General features: G+C 29.6%; 1 long non-coding RNA gene across 1 annotated transcript in view; it reads left to right on the plus strand.

The window, feature by feature from the left end:
• Positions 1 to 19224, plus strand: part of LOC127286408 (uncharacterized) — a 46892-nt gene extending 27668 nt beyond the window's left edge. The window contains exon 3 of the long non-coding RNA XR_007843741.1: positions 18811 to 19224. This is a non-coding gene — a long non-coding RNA (uncharacterized LOC127286408). The remainder of the gene's footprint in view (positions 1 to 18810) is intronic.
• Positions 19225 to 23827: the final 4603 nt, after the last annotated feature.

Below are 23827 nucleotides of genomic sequence, written 5' to 3' on the forward strand. Positions count from 1 at the left end.
TAAAAGTGGAAAATAATGGTAAAAAAAAGAAATATATATATATATATATATCTTCTCAACAAGGAAATATATAGTGTTTTCCTAACGAGTTTCGATTCATGGTTTTTGACACCCCAAGTGCCATCATCTTTTTCAATTTTTTCCTTTTTTTTGTCTAGAAACTCCCTTTTCGTTTTTTTTCCAATCTTTTTCCCTTATTTAATCTCATCTTTACCGCGATGGAGAAATGAAGCATCACGCAATAGAGAACAAAACTTAAAATCAGTAGCAGATATCGTCGGCATATATATAGTCTGAAAATGTCAAAAGAAATGTAACTCGAAACTGGTGATCCTTTTTTTTACGCCGATTCTCATCTTTCTTTAATTTCAGGGAACGAAATGTAACGCGCGCCATACTCTATATATGATATATTCAATTCAAACTGATCCGATTCCGTGTGTAGATCGTTCCTGAGATTTGCCATTTCTATGATCTTTAGCCGCACCTTTGCACGCATGTCACACACACACAGTGATGAGTAAAAAGAAAGAACGAATGAAGAAAAAAAGAAGAAAATCAAGTAAAAAATAAAAGAGGAAACAAGAGACAGACAATGTGGAAACTACATCACACATATATACTGAACGGTGGCGGAGATTTGATACTTGGTCCATTGTCAGCGATGATTTTGGTTCTCACTGGGTTCTTCGACCATTCGCATATATACATATATATACCTATATATCCTGCAAGAATTTACGACATTCCAATGTCTCGAAAAATTTGTGAATGGACGGATTCTCGTACCTGGCCGACCTGATCCTGCGTGGAGAGCAATTCCAGGATTTTTCAAAAGGGGTGGTTATGTGGTTCTTTTTCTAAAAAAGAGAGGAGAGAGAGAGAGAGAGAGAGAGAAGAAAAAAAAAGGTGACAGGGGAATAATAAATTTTGCCGTGTTTTTCTCGCACCTAAAGTGTTCTGAGAAAACGCATTCTTCGTTTCTCATTTAGATTAACACACGCTCTGCGCATTTTCTGGGAAACTGTTAAACGTCGTTTAAGTAAGTTATGATCTTTTCCAAATTCTCTTCGCGCGCGCACACACACACACACACACGCTGTTTTACACTGTAAAATACCTTTAACAATTATTATTTAACAGATTTTTGAATAATTTAAAAATTTTATATAAAATAATGAAAATATTTCCCATTAAATTATTTTCGATAAGCTTTTTATTTATTTCTATTTAAAATTATATATGGATTTAATAAATAATATTATAATTTATATAATAAAGCAAAATGTTTTCTTTAAGAAATGTAAAAAATTACTGTTTGCTTATACGGATACTATAAAATAAATTAAATTCTTGTACTAAAGAATACACTGAAAAATTGCATTTAAATTTATTCTGATTTTATTTTCATATATACATATAATAAATATATAGTGGCGCAATTAATATCGATATTTTGTCATCCATGAAAATGATGTCCATCTAAATTTTCAAGAGCGTGTATTCTTATTTATTATATGGTGAAAAAAGAGGGGTGTCCTCCGTATGAATTGACAATAAATGTGGTCACGGGGGTCAGAAAACTAACTTGGCAACCTTCTCAACTTGCATTATTTTCAAACCAAGAAATATTACGGTTTTCCAAAATCCCGTGACAAATAATAATAATAATAATAATAATAATCATCGTAGTATATATATATATATATATATATATATATATATATATATATATATAACTTAGGCGGGAACTATATATATTTCTCTTCTCTTTTTGAATTCTCATCCATTCATAAACTCCTGTATAGCCCTCTCACATATTCTATAAGTACATCCAAAATATATATACACAACTCTATATATTTGACACTATGCACTCATTTTTTGTTCCATTCATTCAAAACTAACCTACTGTGTCAGGTCGAGAGTCTATTTTTGAGATACATATACACAGTAGATATAATCAAATTAAGTCACACTTAATGATTTCATTGAATCGTGTGAATTATATCGTTTTAAAAAATAAAAAAGCAATAAATTCTTCATATTTTATATCCTTTGCATTAGATAAAAAGACATATTTATTGTACTGTACCAATTGTAGAATCTGTCTTTGACGGCTTATTTGGTTATATATACATATATGATGTATTTCACGCCAAATTCGAAGTCTATCTGGCAGTTGCATCTCCGATTTTTTTGAAAATTTTTTTTCTTTTAGTACTAATTGAGACTAGCTATCATGATTATTTTCAAATTTTTTTTTAGCAAATCGTTTTCGAGATATATGAATTTTTTCAAAATTCAGAATTTTAATGACTTTTAATTTTTGAATTTTCATACAATTTCCTTAAAAGTACATCAATTTTAAAAGTTTTTTTTTCTCAAAATGTATGTTTTTAAACGCACTTTTCAAAAAAAAAATGGAATTTTTTTTCAAATGATATTACTATTAAATTTTTTCATTTTAAAGATAAAAAGTCATTTTTCTTAATTGACATACAATGATCGATTTTTTTCAAAAATTTATTCAAAAAAAACTACTTCCTTTTAAGAAAAATTTAAGACTAATCCGATCGTGGGCAAGCAATTTTTACAATATTTTCGGAATTTTCAAAAATTATTTTTGTTTTTTTTTTATACTATACGTACTTTTTTGTATTTTGAAGCGCTGATTACGAAAATCATAGTGACAATACTCGAAAATTTTATTTTTTATGGTGAAAACCATAAAAAATAGTCCTAAAATTTATGGATTTTTTCGTTTATAGAGTAAAATATGCAAAATTATTTAAAAAGTTAAAAAATTATACCATAAAAATACTAAAAAAGATTTATTTGATTCAAATAATCTGTTACTTGATTATTATCAAATTAATATTTACTTGAACCAAATAATTTTAATTTAAATTTAATAAATTGTATTTGAACCAATAATTTCTGCACGGAAAAAAAAGTACAACTGCATCTGAGAATTTTTTCGCCATAACAATTAAACATTTCGTTAAAAATGAACCAGCGATATTGTATTGCTAAAATGTCTGAACAGAGAGATTGAACTCTAAATTCACTATAGCCGAATTGGCTAAATTTTTGGCTACTGCAGTAAACTTATTCACAGCGTTGGATGTTTCGTTCCTTCATATATTAATTATATTCCCAAATAGCTCATTTTTCTCGTCGTAAAATTTTTTTCCGTGTGTATTTGAAAAAATACCATTTAATTGACTCAAATAATAATTATTTGATACACTGTAAAAAGAAAGTACTAAAACAGTACCGAAAAGTACTAAAACAGTACCGATTTTAGGTACCAAGTGACAATTTAGTACCTGAAGTCGGTATTAAATTAATACCTTTCTTTTTACAGTGTAGAAATAAATATATTTATATGGTAATTGTCAAGTAAATCGATTATTTTTAAATCAAATTTTTTTTCGGTGTTTTTCGTTAAAAATATATTATTAAAAACTATTTTTCAGTTTGAGGTAATGTTACACGATCGGATTTTCTAATAACTTTTAATTATTTTAAGAAATATGGGGAATCGTGAATCGCCCAGAAATATTTCGCACCTCACTGTCCTTTCTTGTCATATTTTATAGACTTCTCCACTTTCAGATTCCATTCAGTATTCTACGAGAAAAATGGTCGAAAAAATTAACATATTGAACGATCTAATAATGCTGTTAACTTTCTGAATTATTAAAATACTTTCAAATATCATATTTACTGATTTTTTCGAGTTTAAAAAAAAAAATTAATTTAGAAATATAAAAAACTTTTTATCTTTAAACTTGAAGAAAAATTTTCATTGCGATTTTACTTTTGTGACGCAGTAGTAAACAAATCATAAAAAGTAATTTGTCAGTTAAGTAATTTTATAGTTATTTTTATTAAACGGTATAATTTTCTATTGTGAACACAGAAAAAACTTGGACTCATTTTTGTTGCATCTCATTTTCTTTTGGGTATCGAAATGAGTATGGGACAAACTTCATGTTATTCAAAATGATATTGGCTGGAATTTCAGATTTCTAAGTTGGCATCATAAGCAGAGTAATTTTGTATTTCAATTATTGTTTCTAATATTTCAACAACACCAGAAAGATTATTTTGACCAGTACGAATATTTAGAAGTTTTTAAATAAAAATTATTTATTATTATTTACGTAGATAATAATTAATTTCATAAGTTTTTAAATTTACCGCTATTATTTAAGTTGGCAGTACCGTTCCTGTTGTCAAAACACATGTTTTCATTTTTCTAACCTAAAAACATATTTCCTTTATTATTTTATTACGCGATTACAAGCAATTTTTAATCAAATATATTAAGTCTAGCGTGTTATTTACTTCTTTGTAATTATTATATTTCATGTTTTTGTGCAAAATTATTCGTTATTTCACAATATTTTTCCATTTTTCTTTTTCTCAAAATGAAACTTGCCTGTTTCATTTTGATACTTTTACCTTAGAACTCGAAATGAGACAACCAGTTTCATTTTTGTTGCGAATCAAATTGAGTATAGAATCTATACTCAATTTGAATTCAGGTTTTTTCTGTGAATGGGTGAGAGGAAAAATTTTATGACTAGACAGATATTTGTCAAATGTCAATGTGCAACAAAGTATAGTAAATTTTTGGAAAACTCTTAGTAGGTAGAATAACCGCAGGAGAGATAGAAAAAGAGAGAGAGAGAAGGGGGAGGGTGGGGTGAGTAAAGTGAGGTCCAATGAAGTATGAAAGTGGGTATAAGACACCTGTAATGGTCGGTCGTCGTCGTCGCTGTGTCCCATTCTATACTCGCAAAATGATTTATGCATTTAGCAGGTGGAAGGTGCAGTCATTTTTAAAAATTTCTCCATGGCCTTTCTTTGTTGGTGGATTTTGCGATTCGCCAGGCCGGGAGAGCTTAATTCCCGCAGGATGTATATGCGAAAGGACCTGTCGCTAGTGGTTCGCGCCTAATAGGCTTTCCCCGGGAATCGTCCTTGGAGAAAATCTCTCTTTCTATATATATATATATATATATGTATATGTTGATTTTTGCTTTCCTACGGATAATACCGTTTACACGAAGATCGATCTTTTTTGCTCGCTTTTCAACGAGATTGGAAAAAAAATACAGAGGACAATTCTTTACTTCGTTTTCAACATGGTAATTATGTTTATAGATCGCGTGTATATCTTTCGACTTAATAGTCTCGTCTCTTTAAACACCTGGGCGAAGAAAAAAGAAATTTTCAAAAATGTTTATTTTCTTTAAAAAACCTGTACTAACAAAGTCGAATGAAAGGCGGATAAAATATATACTTAATTTCGAAAATTTTTTTTTTTTTTTGATGTTCTATAACTCGGAATTTTACTCAATATACCATTGGAAAAAAAAATTTATTTCATTCAAATATAATCAGTTACTTAATAAATATTAAATAAATTAATTAATACTAATTATTAAATAAATAATTCAAATAAAACATATTTTATATAAATAAATATTTATTGTCAAGTAACCAATTATTTGAATCAAATAAAATTTTTTTCAGTTTAAGCTTATATGTATAAATAGGTATAGAATGTAAAATCATCGCAGAAAATATAAATCTAACATTCTAGGTCGATTTGTAACTTTAATGTTTAATTTAACAAAAAGTTGAATAAAAATATCAATTTTCTTTTCATTCATGTAGCTTTGTGAGAAAAAATAATTTAAGCTCGCACATAACGCGATTATATGAACGAACGAGGTATGGAAGTGAATTTTCGAAAAATCAGTGCATCGACCGGAATAATTCCCATTTGAATGGGTTGCTTTTGAGATTGTCAGAAAACGTGGGAAAGCATATATATATATAGCAAACGACGACGAATCCTACAAGAGAGAGAAAGAGAGAGAGTTAATGAGGCTAATCCTGCAAATCTGCGGGTAAAGATTAGCAGATCCTGTTGCGATGAGTCTGCGCTACCAGTGTGCCACCTGTGTGTCCTCGGCAATGAGATGTCCTGCGGGGTGTCGTAGTTGTACATATATCGACAGAAATTATATATACAAGCGCATGGACTATAAGGACAGTCTGAAAAGTATAACAAACAAAAGACCCTCGATAACGAACCTGTTGACAGTCTGGCAAAACTCGTTTCCGCTCTAAAAAAAAAGAGAGTAAAAAAAAATAAAAAATCGTTAACTCCCGGAACGAATATATATTCACAAATTGCTCGCATAATATATCAACGCCATTAATAAAAAAAAAAACTTTCTCAACTTTTTAATGAAAATGTCTCTCTCTCCCCTCTTTGCCATTTAAATAATAAATAATATATGAATATAAAGCAAAATTTATATTTAAATAAATTAAAATATTAATGTTTTGTATATTTTATTTTTAATTATGAAATTGAGAAATAGAATTTTTAAAATGTATTTTTAAAATCAAATGATTTAGAAGAGGTTTTATAGATTGAGAGGAAAATTTCTCAGTAAGGACATTAAATTATATATCTCGGAATGTTTTTTTTTAGTCGTTCTTTTCAGGTGTGCAAGGGTGTGAGGTTGAAATTGATTTCTGGAAAAGAAGTGGTTCCACCAAAGAGAGAAAGAAATAAAGAGAGAGAGAGAGAGAGAGAAGAGTTTATTTTTTTTCAGCGGGAGAGATTTTCCGAAACTCGAGTATTTCCTTTTCGATTATTTTCTCATCCATGCGACCGCCGCGCAGCAGACCGCTTGGGATCTTGGTGGAACGATGTCCTTCCGAGATATACATATATCCCGAGGCACGATCATGAATGAAATTCTTAGGCCCTCCTTTCATTCAAGGTACGCCCTCTGATGAGATCGCCGATAAGCCCTGGGTATTTATATTTGCACCCACCCACTTCCTTTCGTGTCGGTTCGCGTCTCGCATTTCCTACATGAGTTGAGAGCATGGCTCTTTCTTATTTTTTTCTCCTCTTTTTTTTTTCTTCTTCCCAAATCCCAAATCAGGATTCATGTCACGATATCTCGCGCGCAGCTATGAATTCTGTCGACCATTTTCTTTTTTTCTTGTTCTCTATCATTCCCATTGTTTTCGCACACTGAGGTGTTGTGTCCACCTTGAAGATTTGTTTTTAATCTCTCCTGCGAGTTGTATGAAAAATAATATTTAAGTTTCTCGTTCTATATTCTGATATATACTTGAGATTAAAATTTTTTTAATTTTAAACACAGACAAAAGGTAAAAAAAAAAAAATACTCTCTAAATTTAAATTAATGCGAGAATTCATATGAGAAATTTCTCAATCAACAGAAAATAATTATTTTTATTAAAAATTACAATATTTAATTGCAATTTTGAAAGAATTCCATAAATAAGTTCATGTGAATCTGTAATTGATATTAAAAATTGTTTCGATTGTCTTAAATCAAGAAGATTTACACGTACTTTCATAAGTAAAATATAACGAGTAAATAAAGAAAAATTTTATAAGAAATTAATAATGATCAATTTTCTCCGATGATTTTGGAGATTTCAAAGAAACAGTACAACTTGTTTTTGGAAGCTTGAATGAAAAAAAGAAACCCCCTTTAAGCACGCGGGGAAAAATAATCCCGCATGTTTTTGGAAAGAATTATATATAGCAATTGTATTGTCCTCGTTTTTAGAATCTTTTTTTAAGAAAAGATAGTACCTGAATGTCAACACGAGGGTTTTTATTGTAACGCATGATTCTGTGGCATAAAGAACTGAATATTTGTGAATAAGAGAAGACCCACCGGGAATTATAATAATCACACATATATATATATATATATATATAGACCCTTTATGCCAATAAATGATGAAAACGAAAACAGGTACTTAAGCTTGGATTTTGATAAATCTTTACAAATCCATATTGTAAGTACAATGAAAAACTTTTCCCATCAGAATGAGACTTCACTTCAGTTCCACACAGGTCAAGAAAAACATTCTCAATTGTATTTTCATAAGTGAGACACAATTGAATTTGATGAAATGTTCAAAATAAACACTGAAAATCATTTTCAATGGGTATATATATCAATTTCATTTCGCAGGAAAAGTATAAAGCGATTGAAGCTAAAAATTAGTTATTAAAAATAAAAAATTATGTATGTAAGTTAAAAAAAATTGTATTCGAATTTTTTTTATAGTTGAATTAATAAATTAAAAAATTTTCAGTCCAACAACTTGATTAAAGTATATATATATATATATAAAACGTGAATGAAAAATGTTCTTTGTTGGTTTTTTCGAAATTCATTCAATGAGCCTCGGTACATGAACTTTTCACGTGTGTGTTAGAATTTATATAATTCAGGTGGAAAAATCTATGCATTAAAAAAAAACAGAAAAAGAAGATAAAATACATGTATATAAACTACCCAATAGGGGTCCTTGGATGCTCCCGTATTCCGCGAAGTCAGAGACTGCTGTCGATAGTACGATTAATTTGCTCGTAAATTTTTCGTTTCAGAGGGGGCTTTCGTAGAAATAGGTGTACGGAAAGTAATTTATATTTTTCGGGTCGGGTCCACACCTGGCATTCTCACAAGCAACGGCGGCGAACGCCGCGCGTATACCTGAATCCAAAACTCTCAGACTGCGTTGCGCCGTTTCGATACTTTCTTTTTTTTCCTTCATCATCTCTTTCATCTCTTTTTTTCATTTTTATTTTTTACTCTCTCTCTCTCTCTCTCTCTCTCTCTCTCTCTCTCTCTCTCTCTCTCTCTCTCTCTCTCTCTCTCTCTCTCTCTCTCTCTCTCTCTCTCTCTCTCTCTCTCTCTCTCTCTCTCTCGCGTGCACGTTCTTCCTCGAACACGCCGGAAATTCAAAACGTTCCCGGATGTGAGCGCGAGTTGTCATATAAATATGCTTTTGTTAAATGATGCATACATGATCCATATATCGAAATATTTAAATTTTTTTTAGTTTATTTTTTCTTGAAATAATTTAAATAATTTTTTAAATTACACTTTAAGGGCATTTGTAATTTTATTTTTAATTTAATTAATTTTTTTTCTTTTGTTAAGAAAAAAAAATTCAAATTGATAAAAAAATGATATATTCACTATATTTTTGAAATGTTAAATTATTTATATTAATAAAATATAAATATATTATTCTTTCTATTGAAAAAATAGAAAATTTTTAAAAACAATGGGGTATTGTTTTCGCTGAAATTTGTCACTATATATATATCTTGAAATCACTTTCCCCGCTAATCTATGCTTTTTATAAAAGAAAAAAAAAGAGGAAGAAGAAGAGAATGCGATAAGATTCACAAGAGAGGAGAAAAAAAAGTACCTTCTTTCCAGAAATTGTGTGAAAGACTTGGTTGAAAACTTTCTCCGCAAATAAATTCATTGAAAATAGAGGGGTTATCGGGACAACTACAGTCGTTCATTCGCAAAATCTTTCCTCACTGGATTATTTTGCACTGCGTTTGTTAGCTCAAGTGTAAAACGCGAGGTAATTGGAGAGAAGAGGGTTGATAGGAAAATCAACGATTCTTGAAAATTTATCTCTTTCTCTCTGTATATAGATGAACCGTTCAACTCAAGTTTATATAAATAAATTTTAAAATATGTATTTGTTTATTATATAAAATATATTGTAATTGTCATAAAATTACATTGTCCTGTTTTTACACCCAGAGAAATTTTTTATTTGTGTTTATTTGAGACAAATAAAATAATAAAATAAAATTTAAAAATAATTATCAAATTTTTTTTTGGAGTTTGATATGTAATAATAAATTTTATAATATATAATAGTATAAAAATAATATAATATTACAAAAATCGTGCCAAAAAATTCAGTTTTTTAAATTAAATTTTTCAGTATTCACTCCTAAAAAATTATTAGTTTTTTTTTTAAATAGTGACTACCGATTATAACTTGTCAAAAATTATTGATATATCAGATATTAATTCTATAGTGTTAAATTTGAACTGTGCCAATAAATTGAAAATATAGCATTAAACATCAATATTAAGTGAACAATAGAGAATTTATTTAAAAAAATTCAGTTAGAAATTCTGTTAAATAAAAGTTAATTTAAATACCTATGTAAAAATTTCTAAAGTGTGAAAATGCCTTTATTAATATTAATTCTACTTTATAATGTGAATGAAAAGAAAAATTTGTCTTTTTCTCAACTTTTTAAACCCAAAAGTACACCTGATCATTGACTTACTATTGTCAAAAAATCTTATTGTTTGAAAAGAATGGTATTTAGGGAAGTCAATTTTGTCGGTTTATGGAAGAAATCAGATATATATTATACAATATCGTGATTTCATTGAATTTCAAGGGGGGGGGGCATGTTTCGCCTCTTTCTCTTTATCCCGAATCTCTTCATACACTTTTCTTATGTGCTCGCACAAATACTATTGATTCTTTCACACTATCCCGCTTGGTGCGCGCCTCCAATGTGAAATCCAATAGAATTTGCGATCAAAGGAGGCTTTTGGCTTTTTAAAAACAGGGGTCACGTGGACCCTGTACACCTTACGTCGTTTCTTCTTCTTCTTTTTTTTTCATCTTTGCAAATCCATATACATTCTATATATACTCTTCAATTGGCCACCGCGTCGATGCATTCAGCGTGCAAATCGGGTTGCCTCTTTTAAGTGCAACAAACGCAACAGGTTGCGAGAAGAGAAGATCGGTATACACTTCTACAAAAATAGAATATAGTAGCAGGTGAACTTCTTTCAACCAGGAAGATTTGAGAAACGAGGCCATCGTCGTTTTTTTCTACCTTTTCTTTATGCACTTAAATTCATATTGTACGCGATACAATGAGAATGAGAAGAGGCTTTTGCGGTTGTACTTATATATTATATATATATGATACGACCGCACGTAGATTTGTCTCGACGTTAGGAGAGAGAGAGAGAGAGAAAAAAAGTAGAAGAGCAACGCTACAAGACATTCTTATACATATATGTATACATATTTACGTCGCATGATTGCTTCTTTATTGAAGCAGTATATGCATTTTATCTCGTGGTATATACATTGTCGATGATCCGACTTATTTTTCTTGCCCTTTCTACAGCTCGCTGCTATTATATATATGTATATAATACTCCAAACTGTACTTGTCTTCCTAGTTTTAAACAAAAATGCATTTTTTTTAATGCTTAAAAAAATTAATTGAATTGAAGAAAAAAAATTAAATGGATGATTTAAAAATGATTGTACCAATAAGGAGAATGAGAAAAGTGAGAAGATTAAAGAGTACAGATAAAATGCATAATATCTAGGGCCTAAATCTATTATTAATAGAATAAATTTTTCGGTGATGGATTTGTCATTATCTGTTCATCGTTTTTGTCCCTATTCGCTTTTATATATATATATATATATATATATATATATATATATTTATTCACCAATCGGAATGAAACGCACGAATCAAGATGGAAAAATAACGTGCACCCTCTATCAAAATAAGAGCAGAGAATCTTCGTGTCCGAAAAAAAGGGGTCTGAAGTGGCACTTGAGAAGCCGCGTTCTGGAATTAAGATCACTTTCCCATGGACCCATTGCAAAAACTGGAATTCTTCTCTAGAGTTTTAAATAACATGTATATATGAACACCACTTCATACGCTCGTTAAAAAATAATCGTATTCAAATTCAAAAGTAATTGCACACAGTTTGAATATCTATAAGTTATATATACTTTCGAAATGAAAAATAAAATCTCTATCCACAAAAATTTATTCTTTGTCACATACACACAAGAAAGTGAATCTTCTGAAAATAATAATAAAATAATAAATTATTTAAATAATTAATACTAATTTATAAAATAAATATTAATAGATAAATACAAATAGCGCAGATATAAATTAAATTGACATGAAAGTATAGATATAAAATAAATAAATTTAGAATATAAATGAATAAAAATAAATTAAATGGAAATAAATCAATCAAATAATTGTAACGTTTCAAGTGGAGAATAAACGGGGGTAACATTTGTTCAGTGGGTCGCACGTAACAATCCAGATGTCTGGATTTCTCTGCATAAAACACTTCATTTACGAGGCGCATTTTTTACCTTAATTGTGAAACGTTTCGATATAGAATATGAAAAGTAATACCAGAAACAGATGGTTAAAAGAACAAATGAAAATCGAGATACCATTTGGCGATAAAAGGGTTAAACGATGTCAGAATCACTGAATAAATGCATATTTTGATTCATGAGAAGTGTTCAGAACAATAATCGAAAAGGACATATATACGTACCGCGCGCACACACTGACATACATATAAACGAGATCAAAAGGCAACCCTTTTTATATTATATATGTAGTACATTTTTCTCCGATTATTGTCAACTTATATATATTAAATATTTCATATAATCTACCCTCCTTCATTACGAGCTTTTTTTTTTTATTATAATAACATAGGTATCAAAATTCGATTCCAAAAATCGATCTTTTTAAAACTAATTATTATTGATGCAACATAAAAAAAAGGAAAAATCGAGAAAGGGATGACAAAAAAAGTTTTCTAGTAAATATTTGATCCACACTGGACCAATTTATCAGTGAAATTTTTTTTTCTTTTTGAATCACAAAGAAAAAAATCAAAAGCTAAAAAGATGAAAAGAAAGAGATGGAAGAGGAAAAATTTGACAGTGCAAAATTTAAGTGAGTAAGAGAGAAAGAAAGAGAGAGAAAGATTGACTGGTCCATAGGAACCATTCAAGCGCGAGAGTAAGTAGAGATTTCCGGAGGCTGTGTGGCACCCCCGCAGCGGGTGTGTCTTCTTACCTGGTACCACTCTCGGATGATTCCCTCCAAAAAATCTTACCTATGGGAAAATCTACATTGAGAACGATGGCCGAATGAATGGAACCGAGCGGCGGAATCTTTTGTGCACATTCCTTCTTTTTTTTAAGTGCTCCGCACTCGTACCAACCATCATCATCGTCAACCAACATGGGACATATCCTCTCTCCCATATATACATATATATATGGACCATCCAAACCACTGCTGTAACCACTCCATATATACTCTACCTGTCCATATACTTTAACTATACCAAGTAAACCAAATCTCCTTCATAAAATCGCCTCCCTTCCTTCATCACCGCACCACGCCTCCAATTTCATTTCTCTCTCGTCGAATTTTTTTTTCGCCTCTTTTTTTTTTTCCTCTAGCACACATTCAATCCTCTTCATCCATGAAAAGCATTTAGACCGCGTTAAGGTGGTGCAGATTTCAATTCGAGTGACAGGTTTATGCGCTCTCATTCAGAAACCAAGAGGTGGTAATAAACAAAATAGATCATCATTTCTTTTTCACAGACATTTTTAAGTTTTACTGCTTTTCGATGATATAATTTATCGTTTTTCGTTCTTTACTTTTTCCTCCAATTTTACCGGTTTCTGAAAATTGAATTTCTTTTTTAGTTTTCAAAAATGAAAATTTTTTTTTAGTTTTTACTGCCGTTTCCAAAAAATTGAGAGCAAAAAAATTTTTTTAAATTCTTCTTGGAAATTAAAAAATTATTTTAACACTAAAAAAATATAATTGTAGAGAGGAAAAAAGTCGTATTTTCAAATAAATTAAAATTCGCAATATATTATTGTTGCGGAAATTTTTTTGAAAAACTAATCCTTCTCATGTGATATCGGAGGTAATATGCGTAGTGCTGAATTTACGGTAGATACCCAGAGACCTGGTGTATGTACTTGTATTTTCTCGGAACGACTTAGACACAGTGAGCGCTTCGAGTTATGCCACATTAGTGCTTGGTACTCTCGAGGTTCGTTTCTGAATGTAACCAGTCATCCCCGAGGAATCTGTAGACAATATGGCGCTCCATCTCCCTATATTCCACCTCACGAGAATAGCTCCACATCCTTTCTAAGCACTGAACTCATTCTCTTTCTCTCTCTACAAAACTTTTTGTCTTCCCCCGGGGAAAAAAAAATCGCTTCCTTTTCGTTTACACATATAAAATTCTACTCCCGCTTCATTTTCTTATTCGTTTTCTCAGTTTTCACTTTGCAAAGAAATTTCGAGAAAATTTAACAAAATCCAAAGCTCATAAATAAAAAGCTGATTTCTTTCGTCTATTAAAAATTTAACCCTTTACACTATTAAACCCCCCTTTCCAAATAAATAAAAATCACAAACGGTTAAAATGTATATAAGAATATTGTATATACAAAATATATACTATGTCCAAAGTCATAAAAATGAAATAAAAAATTAATCCAATTACAGTGTATGAAACATATTTGGATATAGGTTTTCTTGTGGCTATAAAAAAAAGTATATCTCTAGAGGCAATAGAGGACAAACTCTCCCTTTTTTCCACTTTCTTCTTGCTTTTGTACAACTGTAAGTTTTAAGAATACGTTCGAAGTAACGCACCAGACCGCAAAATCCATAATTACCATAAATTCACGGGGTCGCTATTCTCTCCGGTCAATGAATCACTTTTAGAGTTTACATCCGAGATCGTAAAACTCTCCCCATCGTATTTAGCCACGATTAAAGTGAATAAAAGGAAACCTCGTAAAAGTTGCGTCATTGTCTTGGATAACTGAACTTTGAGATTCTTCACAAACACCCCGGAAATAATCGCGATTTCGTCGTGGCGAGAAAAAAGAAAACTTACGAGTCTATATATATACACGACATATTCACACAACAATGGCGTAAACACCTCAATTTTTATTAAAACTCTTCTTCTTAGTTCTATTATTATTATTATTATGTTATAATTTTTATTCTTTCAATTGTAATTAAAGAATTTTCTTCTTCTATATTTAGTTCAATGATTTTATTCTCATTTTTGATTGATTTTAATATCATTTTAAATTTGAATCCATTTCACTTTCAATTCTAATTGAATTTAAAATTTGTCTTTAAATTCCAATTTAGTTTAATTTTTTATTCATTACGAGATGCATTATTATCACCGCCTCACAAATCGATCTTAAAGTTATATTTGATAAAATTTACATTTTTCAAATGGCAACCCAGATAGCACGTAAGCTTGCAGCAACCTTGCGGCAAGCTAGCCGCACAATATTGCCAACCTTGCACGGCAAACTTGCGGCAAGCTTATTGCAACCTTCAAATGTCTCACCTGATCGAAAGCTTGCATGGTATAAGGTTACCAAAAGATTGCACAATAAGATTATCGCAAGATTGATCAGTAAGCTTGCACGGTAAGATTGTAGCAAGGTTGGTGCAAGGTTGCCAAATACCTTGCTTTAATAACCTAAAAAAATTTTTTTAAAAAAATGTTTCGTCTAATTTATATAATTAAATTATAAATTAATAAATATATTATATAAATTAGACGAAACATTTTTTTAAAAAAAATTTTTCTTCACAGAAAAATAAAAGGCATTAAAATAAGCTGCAACGCTTCTTATTTTAATCTAATTTTGCTTATTTTAATCCATTTTGGTATTAAAATAAGCAAAATTGGATTAAAATAAGAAGCGTTGCAGCTTATTTTAATGCCTTTTAATTTTCTGTGTTAGGTTCAAAGCAAGATTATTTAGCAAACTAGCATCAACCTTGCTACAAGCTTACTGAGAACACAGAAAATTAAAAGGCATTAAAATAAGCTGCAACGCTTATTAATTTAATCAAATTTTGCTTATTTTAATACCAAAATGGATTAAAATAAGTAAAATTGGATTAAAATAATAAGCGTTGCAGCTTATTTTAATGCCTTTTAATTTTCTGTGAAATTTTGCGATAATCTTATTGTGCAATCTTGCAGTAACCTTACACTGCAATCTTTCGGTCAGGTATGGGATATTTGAAGCTTGCGGCAAGTTTGTCGCGCAAGGTTGGCAATATTGCGCGGCAAGCTTGCCGCTAGGTTTCTGTAAGCTTAAGTGCTATCTGGGAAATGACATGAAAATTTATTTGTTTGCTAGAATGTAAATTTCCTATAATTTTTAAAATGATCCCAACCAAAAATTTGAATATTATTCCAGAGTTCACTACTGGCGCAATACTGGTTTAGTATTGGCTGCCGAGGCTGGACAGTCTGTACTGAAGTAGTATTGGTATTTTTATTGTATCAGTACTGTTACAGTACCACCCTCCCAGTACTGTCAAACCAGTACTGAGCCGATATTGAGCCACTACTGGCACAAATAGATTTTCTTTTTGATTAATACTAGTTTACAAAAAGTTCTACAGTGAACCTAATGAATCTTTTTGTTTAAATATTTTGTTTATAAAAATTTTTTCACCTTGATTTTATTCTTCAAAATTAAAATGTATTTTATTTTGCTTTTCTGTGGATAAAATTATTTAAACAAAAAGTTTCCTGAGATCAATTACAAAACATTTTGCAAGATTTTCTTATTGTTTTCAGATATGCAATAAACCAAAAAAAATTTTTAAACGATCAAACTAAAATAAATTTTATAAATAATTAATATTTTTTAAAATAAAAAATTTAAACAAATTTTCTTGAGAACACTTGTTATAAATCAAAAAACAACTTTTATTTTCTTAAAAAAGTTTTTTAAAAATTCATTTTGATGCAAATATATACTTATGTGAATAAAAATAGATATTATGCTTTTGAATTTTTTCTTATAGTAGAAAAAGTAATTTTTCATTGATTTTATGAGAAACAGAGGTGTTTTGGTCAAATTAACCCTTAGATTTTAGAGTTTTTTTTCAAAAAGAGTGTCAAAAAAACATGCAAAAAACATTTTCCAAATGTTGAGCAATTGGCTTGAAAATCGTTGCTCGGGGGTTTTCGGGGTCGCTGATTACGAATCCGAGGTTAGTTTTTCAAAATTCAAAATGTCGGATCCAATATGGCGGATGACTTTTTGAAAATCTAATATTATTGGCCTGAAAATTGTAACTCGGGGGTTTTCGGGGTCGCTAATTACGAATCCGCGGAGTCAGTTTTTCAAACTTCAAAACGGCGGGTGCAACATGGCGGACAAATATTTAAAATCACTGGAAACTACTTACTTCAGACGAATATATTAAGTTTTTTCAAAAGTTGTCCGCCATATTGGATCCGTCATTTTGAATTTTGAAAAACTGACCTCTGATTCGTAATCAGCGACCCCGAAAACCCCCGAGTAATTATTTTCAAGCCAATTGCTCAACATTTGGAAAATGTTTTTTGCATGTTTTTTTGACACTCTTTTTGAAAAAAAACTCTAAAATCTAAGGGTTAATTTGACCAAAACACCCCCGTTTCACCTAAAATCAATGAAAAATTACTGTTTCTACTATAAGAAAAAGTTTTCAATCATTTAAATTAAAATCCCAAGGGGGCGAAATATAGGCCTTAGGGGCCCTCTTCCTTTTCAAAAGATACTTATTTTATATAATTTTTATTGATTGTGATTTTTAATCACTCCAATTTATTTTGTTTAAAATCTTAAGAAAATGTTTGTATAATCTAAAAAATTTATTTCTCAAAATTCTTTATTTAATCTAATTGTTATGTGCCCTAATTTTACAATCGTTTATTTGAATCAAATAAATATTTTTTCAGTGTATATATAGTATTATCAAATCATTTATTTTAAAATATAAATAAATACATTATTATAATAAAATTAATAATTAAGATTTATAATTAGTTATTAGTTGCGAATTAATTTCTAAATGAATACGCCAATGTGAGAACTATTAAAAAGATATCATTCAGAAGACCCCATATATATATATAAAATAAAATAACCTCAAGGAGATGCAGATGTCCTCGAAGGTGCATATAAAAATGTTCCACTGGAGGCAGTTATAACGAGTTTCATGCGCGCGAATATGTGACTATGTAGATGATTCCTAAGGCCATATCACATATATTTTTTTTATAATGGACATATATGTATCTATTTGTTAGTTGACGAAATTTTCCCATTGAATCTTAATATCACATACGATTATACGTCTTTTAGGAAGCAAGATAAAAATATTAACGATATATATATATATATATATATATATACGCGCGCATCGCCATATTGACGCGAGATATGCATAATCGCGCGATGAAGGCAAAGTCACTGCAAATAAGAGAGATCATAAACGTTCACTTCTGCCTATAAGATTGAGTCGTTAAGTACGATCAATCTTAACGACTTACTGCCAAACCAGAAGTAACGACGTTCCTCGTTTGGTCATTGAGTCAATTGGATAATTACTTGATTTGTTTATTAGGCTAATTTCATATGACCCTCTTCCAAACGCAACCATAATCTCTGAATTCATTAATATATATATATGAGCAAATCCACGAAACTTTTAACTTTTGTGATTCTCGAATCGAACACTTAAAAATCTGAATATTATTTTTAATTAAAACTTTGAGTATCATTTTTTTTTTGCTAAATTAGTTACAAAGGAACATTTATGTACAGTATTAGAACAATTTGGTAAAAATAAACGTTTTTAAGTCCTTTTTTTGAAAGTATTGTAATTTTAATCTATGGATCGATTATATATATTTTTGCGTTTTATTTTAATCCATTTTGGTATTAAAATATTATCCCACAATTTACATGATTTAAAAATTAACTAATTCATATAGAAAAAATCCAGAAAGTGAAAATTTTAAGTATATTTCAGATTTAGAGAAATGAGTTTTTGATTATATAGAAAATCATGAAAAAAAACCAGAAAGGAAATGTCAGAGTAGGAACAATTTTTGGATTTAGACTTTATAATATATATATATATATATATATATATATATATATATATATATATATGTAACAGATGATGATCAGTTTTCGGTGAATGTGTCTATCTAATTCCAGAAGGATCATGAAAGGTGCAGGTGAAGAGAGGTTTAGGACGGATGCTGCTTCTGAAAAGGTGCGTGTAATTATGTATGAGGATAGCATAGCGTTGGATATAACATATCGGGCATTCCAACAGCCAAGAGAACTCGGATCCACCCTCGCAGTTGGCCCGTTAAACTGAATAGCAGCTAATGAACGCGAAGCTCCAGTCTTCTGTCAGTTCGTCCGTCCGTCTAACCACGATCGTACGAACAGTGGCAAAGTGAATTCACAATGAGTCTCAAGCTAAGCTCCTTTTACATATACTCTATATCCAAAAACAAATCACCTTTCTTCCTTTATTTTAAACTTCATTTCCGCTTCAATTATGTAATTATCCAAGTTATAATAATAAATAAATTTGTAATTTTCAGATTTTTTAAAAATTTATGACAATATTTGTTCTTTTTCTATACAAAAAGTTTTTCTATTAATTAGATATATCAAAGATTTTTAGAGCTTTCTCGAGAAGGCAAAATAATTATGACTGCTTCAATTCCTTTAAATTCCTAAGGAATATTTTCATTTTTCAGGAAAACATTTTTTCAATAAAAGAAAATTATTTTTCAGTAAGTATGATACCCTAGTAGAAATTTGTCCCAGTAATTATCGTGGCACTGGACAGTTGCGCTAGAAGCTGTCTAGTAACTTAACACTACAACTGGCTAATTACTCGAATGGAATGTCACGCTTTTTTCGTCTAGTTATTGTCTAGCCCAACTTGATAAATTCTGATCAACGGTCCGTTAAAAAAACTAGACAAATTATTTCTTTTAAATATTCTCAAGATTTGTCTAATATTAAGATTTAACGTAAGAAACTAATTATACAATAATAAATTATATAATTACATTAATTTTTTTAAATTATAATTTAAATTATTTGAAGAAAATATAATGTATAGTAAATTCTTAAAAGCATAATATTTGTCAATACTGTTTAATTTTTAATTTTAAAAAAAAATTTTACTTGTGTAAAAGGATCACAAATATTTTCTGGTACACTGAAACATCTACTTTTTGATTGCACTGTAATGACGACTGAAACAAATATTTTTGTATTAGTAATTTATTATACAATTATTATTATCAACTTTTAAACACGAAGAGAACGCAATTTCAACGAAAAATCTCGGGGGTAACGGGGAGCGAACACGGGTCCGCTGGGCGCGAGGTACGCACGCTGCGCAATCTGCTATACTAACGATATCCATCAAACGAAAAATATAGCAGATATATTTTAGTTCAGTGCTGTAGCTAGAAATTGCATGCTTTATATAAATATTTTTACTATTATCTGCCAAAATACATATTTTAGAATTTTAATTTTTCATAATTTACTGAAAAATAAATTTACACTTGAAATAACAATTTTAATCAGCACAAATTTCATTAAACCATTATTGTATTAAACAATAGATATTTTAAATTTTCTAAAAATTTAAATTTAATTTTTTACAACTTAATTTTAATATTTTATAATTTAAAATTTTTTTTAATTTAGTTATTAATCCACCTATTATTAAAATTATATATTTTTTTTAAAAAAGATTTTAAAAATTTAAGGCATAAAAACATTTTGATTTAAAAAAATAAAAAGAGAAATAAAATTATTATTATTATTTATTTATATTATTTATTGTTTTCTAAGTGAAAAACTCAACGAAAACAGTAATTTTTATTGTTTTTTAATATCAAAGGATAGAATTTATAGGTTAGGTTTTCTAAATTACACATTTTTTTCAATATCAATTGAGAATAAACTTTCTTAATAAAAAAATATATGATATATAAATGGAACAATAAATAAAATGCCAATAATAGATAATAGAATAATTTAATTTATAAAAAAAATAAAATCGGACAAGTGCGAGTTACACTCGCACTGAAATCGAGGGTTCCGTACTCGAAGCGAACTTATTTGGTATAAAAACAAATGTTTAAAAAATATGTGTTGTATGACAACTAATATAAGTGATACAAAAAGGAACAATTTTGTAAAATTCAAGAAAATTGTTCCTCTTCGTATCACTTATATTAGTTGTCATACAACACATATTTTTTAAACATTTGTTTTTATACCAAATAAGTTCGCTTCGAGTACGGAACCCTCGATTTCAGTGCGAGTGTAACTCGCACTTGTCCGATTTTATTTTTTAAAAAATATTTTACTAAAAAAATATAAGAAACATAATTTTATTTCAACTCGCAATATTTTTATTGTATTTACATTTTAAAAATATATTGAATATTAAATTTTATCTTTCTAAGTCAAAAAGAGATAAAACTTAAGATATTGATATAAGGCTAGTAGCTGCTTGTCAAGGAAAAATCGAAAGTTATCTAAAAAATAAAATTTGTTTATTAATTCCAGAAAAATCAACTCCAATCATCCTCGCTATATTTTTTTTGTAATCTACAAGTAAAAATACGTCAAAATATATATAAATTTGAATCACTGTAGAAAAACTTTTTTCGTTTTTTGCGGAAAAATACATTTTTTTCTGAAATTTATCATTATTCTTCAAAAATTTGATAAAAATTGATCATCAACTCCAATCGCGCTTACATTTTTTCCCTGTATTTTTCACGCAAAAATTGAGTTTTACAGCAAGTATGAACAGTCTGGATTGAATATTGTGTGCGCTAGGGAGAATAAATCATTTTTTTCGAAATTTTTGATTTTTCCTTGACAACGCTATGTAAATTAATCCGAATCAAGTTCGCTATAATTTTCCTGTAATTTTCACGTAAAAATACGTAAGTGTGTCAAATTTGAGCTCTTTATGTCAAAAGATGTGGCCGCTAGGGGGGGGGGGTACATACTCATTTTTAGGTATTTTTTGTAAAAATTCATAGTTTTTCCTTGACAACGCTATGATAATCAACTCCAATCATGCTCGCTATATTTTTTTTGTAATCTACACGTAAAAATACGTTAAAATATATCAATTTAATTTCCTTTAAATAAAATTTTGTTCGTTTTTGGTGGAAAAATACATTTTTTTCCTAAAATTGTCATTTTTTCTTGAAAAACTTGATAAAAAGTTAATCATCAACTCTAATCGTGACCGCTTTTTTTCCCCTGTATTTTTCCCGTAAAAATACATTTGTATACTAAATATGATCTGTCTGGGTTGAATATTGTGTGCGCTAGGGAGAATAAATTATTTTTTTCGAAATTTTTGATTTTTCCTTGACAACGCTATGTAAATTGATCCGAATCAAGTTCGCTATAATTTTCCTGTAATTTTCACGTAAAAATACGTAAGTGTGTCAAATTTGAGCTCTTTATGTCAAAAGATGTGGCCGCTAGGGGGGGGGTACATAGTCATTTTTAGGCATTTTTCGTAAAAATTCATGGTTTTTCCTTGACAACGCTATGTTAATCAATTCCAATCAAGTTCGCTATAATTTTCCTGTAATCTACACGCGAAAATACATATGTGTACTAATTTTCAGCCCTCCAGATAAATTTATGTGGCCGCTAGGGGGGGGGGGGGTACACGATTTCAAAAAAACCGATATTAATAGGGTTCCGAACCGAGTACGGAACCCTAAAAACATACTAATATATTCAGAAAATATGTGAATATAGATTTTATTTATTTATTATATTAAAATAATAAATTATGTTAATTTATATTTACCTGAATTAATTACAATTTTATTATTTAAGAAAATAATATAATAGTTACATGAACACAGATTTCTAGCACTTTTTTGTCTAGTTATTAGTCATGTACTGCAGCACTGCTGCCACGAAAGAACACGAAAGTATAATTTCTAGAGACACTAGACAGTGCCATTCCAGCAACTGGACAAAAGTTGAATCTAGCCAATTTCAAGTTCAACTTGAATGTTTTCTAAGACTGTTGGTCAAGTAACTTTACAGTAATTGTCTAGTTTGTCTAGAATCAGCGTCCACGAGAAAAACTGGCCAGTTACTAGAGTATTTCTAGTGCTTCCATGACAAATTTCTACTAGGGCGATTTGGAAAAAGTATTTTTAACTTAAGAAAAGTAGTAGTAAATGAAATAAATGAGAAATAAATTATTTTGTTAGTTTTTGAAAAAGGAGAAAGGATTTATATTTTCCAGGAAAACATTCTTTCAAAAATAATCAAATAAAAATGATTATTATTATTCTATTGCAATTTAGGTTCAATTGGTAATTTTTTTGAAGGTAATATGTGATGTTTTACAGTAAGAAAATAATAGAGACATATGCTGTTTAATTTTATTTAACTTTGTAAGGAATTTTTTCATTATCCAGAAAAACATTTTTTTAATAAAAATTATTTTTTAGAGGAAGGAATTTGTGGTTTAGGCTTGAATGTCTTATAGTTTCGCTTTATTGGCGTCCGTCCGTCTGTCTGTCCACCCGTTGTACACTCGTATGGTTGCCAGGGTAACAGTTACCATAGAAACCGTTTCCATGACAACCGTTACCATAGCAACCTTTACCATATGGTAGTAAACGTTATCTTAGCAGGACACGAAAACTTGAAATGGCACGTGTAGAAATTTTGCTATGGCTCGGATCGGACGGGAATGTGACGCTACGCCTGATGTGACCCTGATTAAGAAATCCACATTTTCTCGTGGCCCTGAACTATGTCCCTGATCGGGACCAGATTGTTATTCACTACCAGGGCCCTCGTAGGGAAATTTCTACACGAGGGAGGCTCCATGCGCCTGCTTCTATCATGTTTGTAAATATCCAAAAAAAGGGGAAAATATTATCTGTTGCACATTAACATAATGTAAAATTTAAACGTTAAAATCTGATCAGTAAGATGTTTAAGTCAACAAATTCCACGCAAATCAAAAGCGGACAAACTTTATACAACCGTGTATACTGTAGAACATACAAGAAAAGTGTGAATATATATATATATATTCGTATTCAATATGAAATGAAAGACGACTAATACTCATGTGTGTACCAGTAAATGATGCGTAATTAAGTGAACATTTTCTTTTCGGTGGCAG

This window comes from Leptopilina boulardi, unplaced genomic scaffold, assembly GCF_019393585.1.
Source record: "Leptopilina boulardi isolate dan_hultmark-lab unplaced genomic scaffold, ZJU_Lbou_2.1 LbouV2_354, whole genome shotgun sequence".
Lineage (NCBI taxonomy): Eukaryota > Metazoa > Arthropoda > Insecta > Hymenoptera > Figitidae > Leptopilina > Leptopilina boulardi.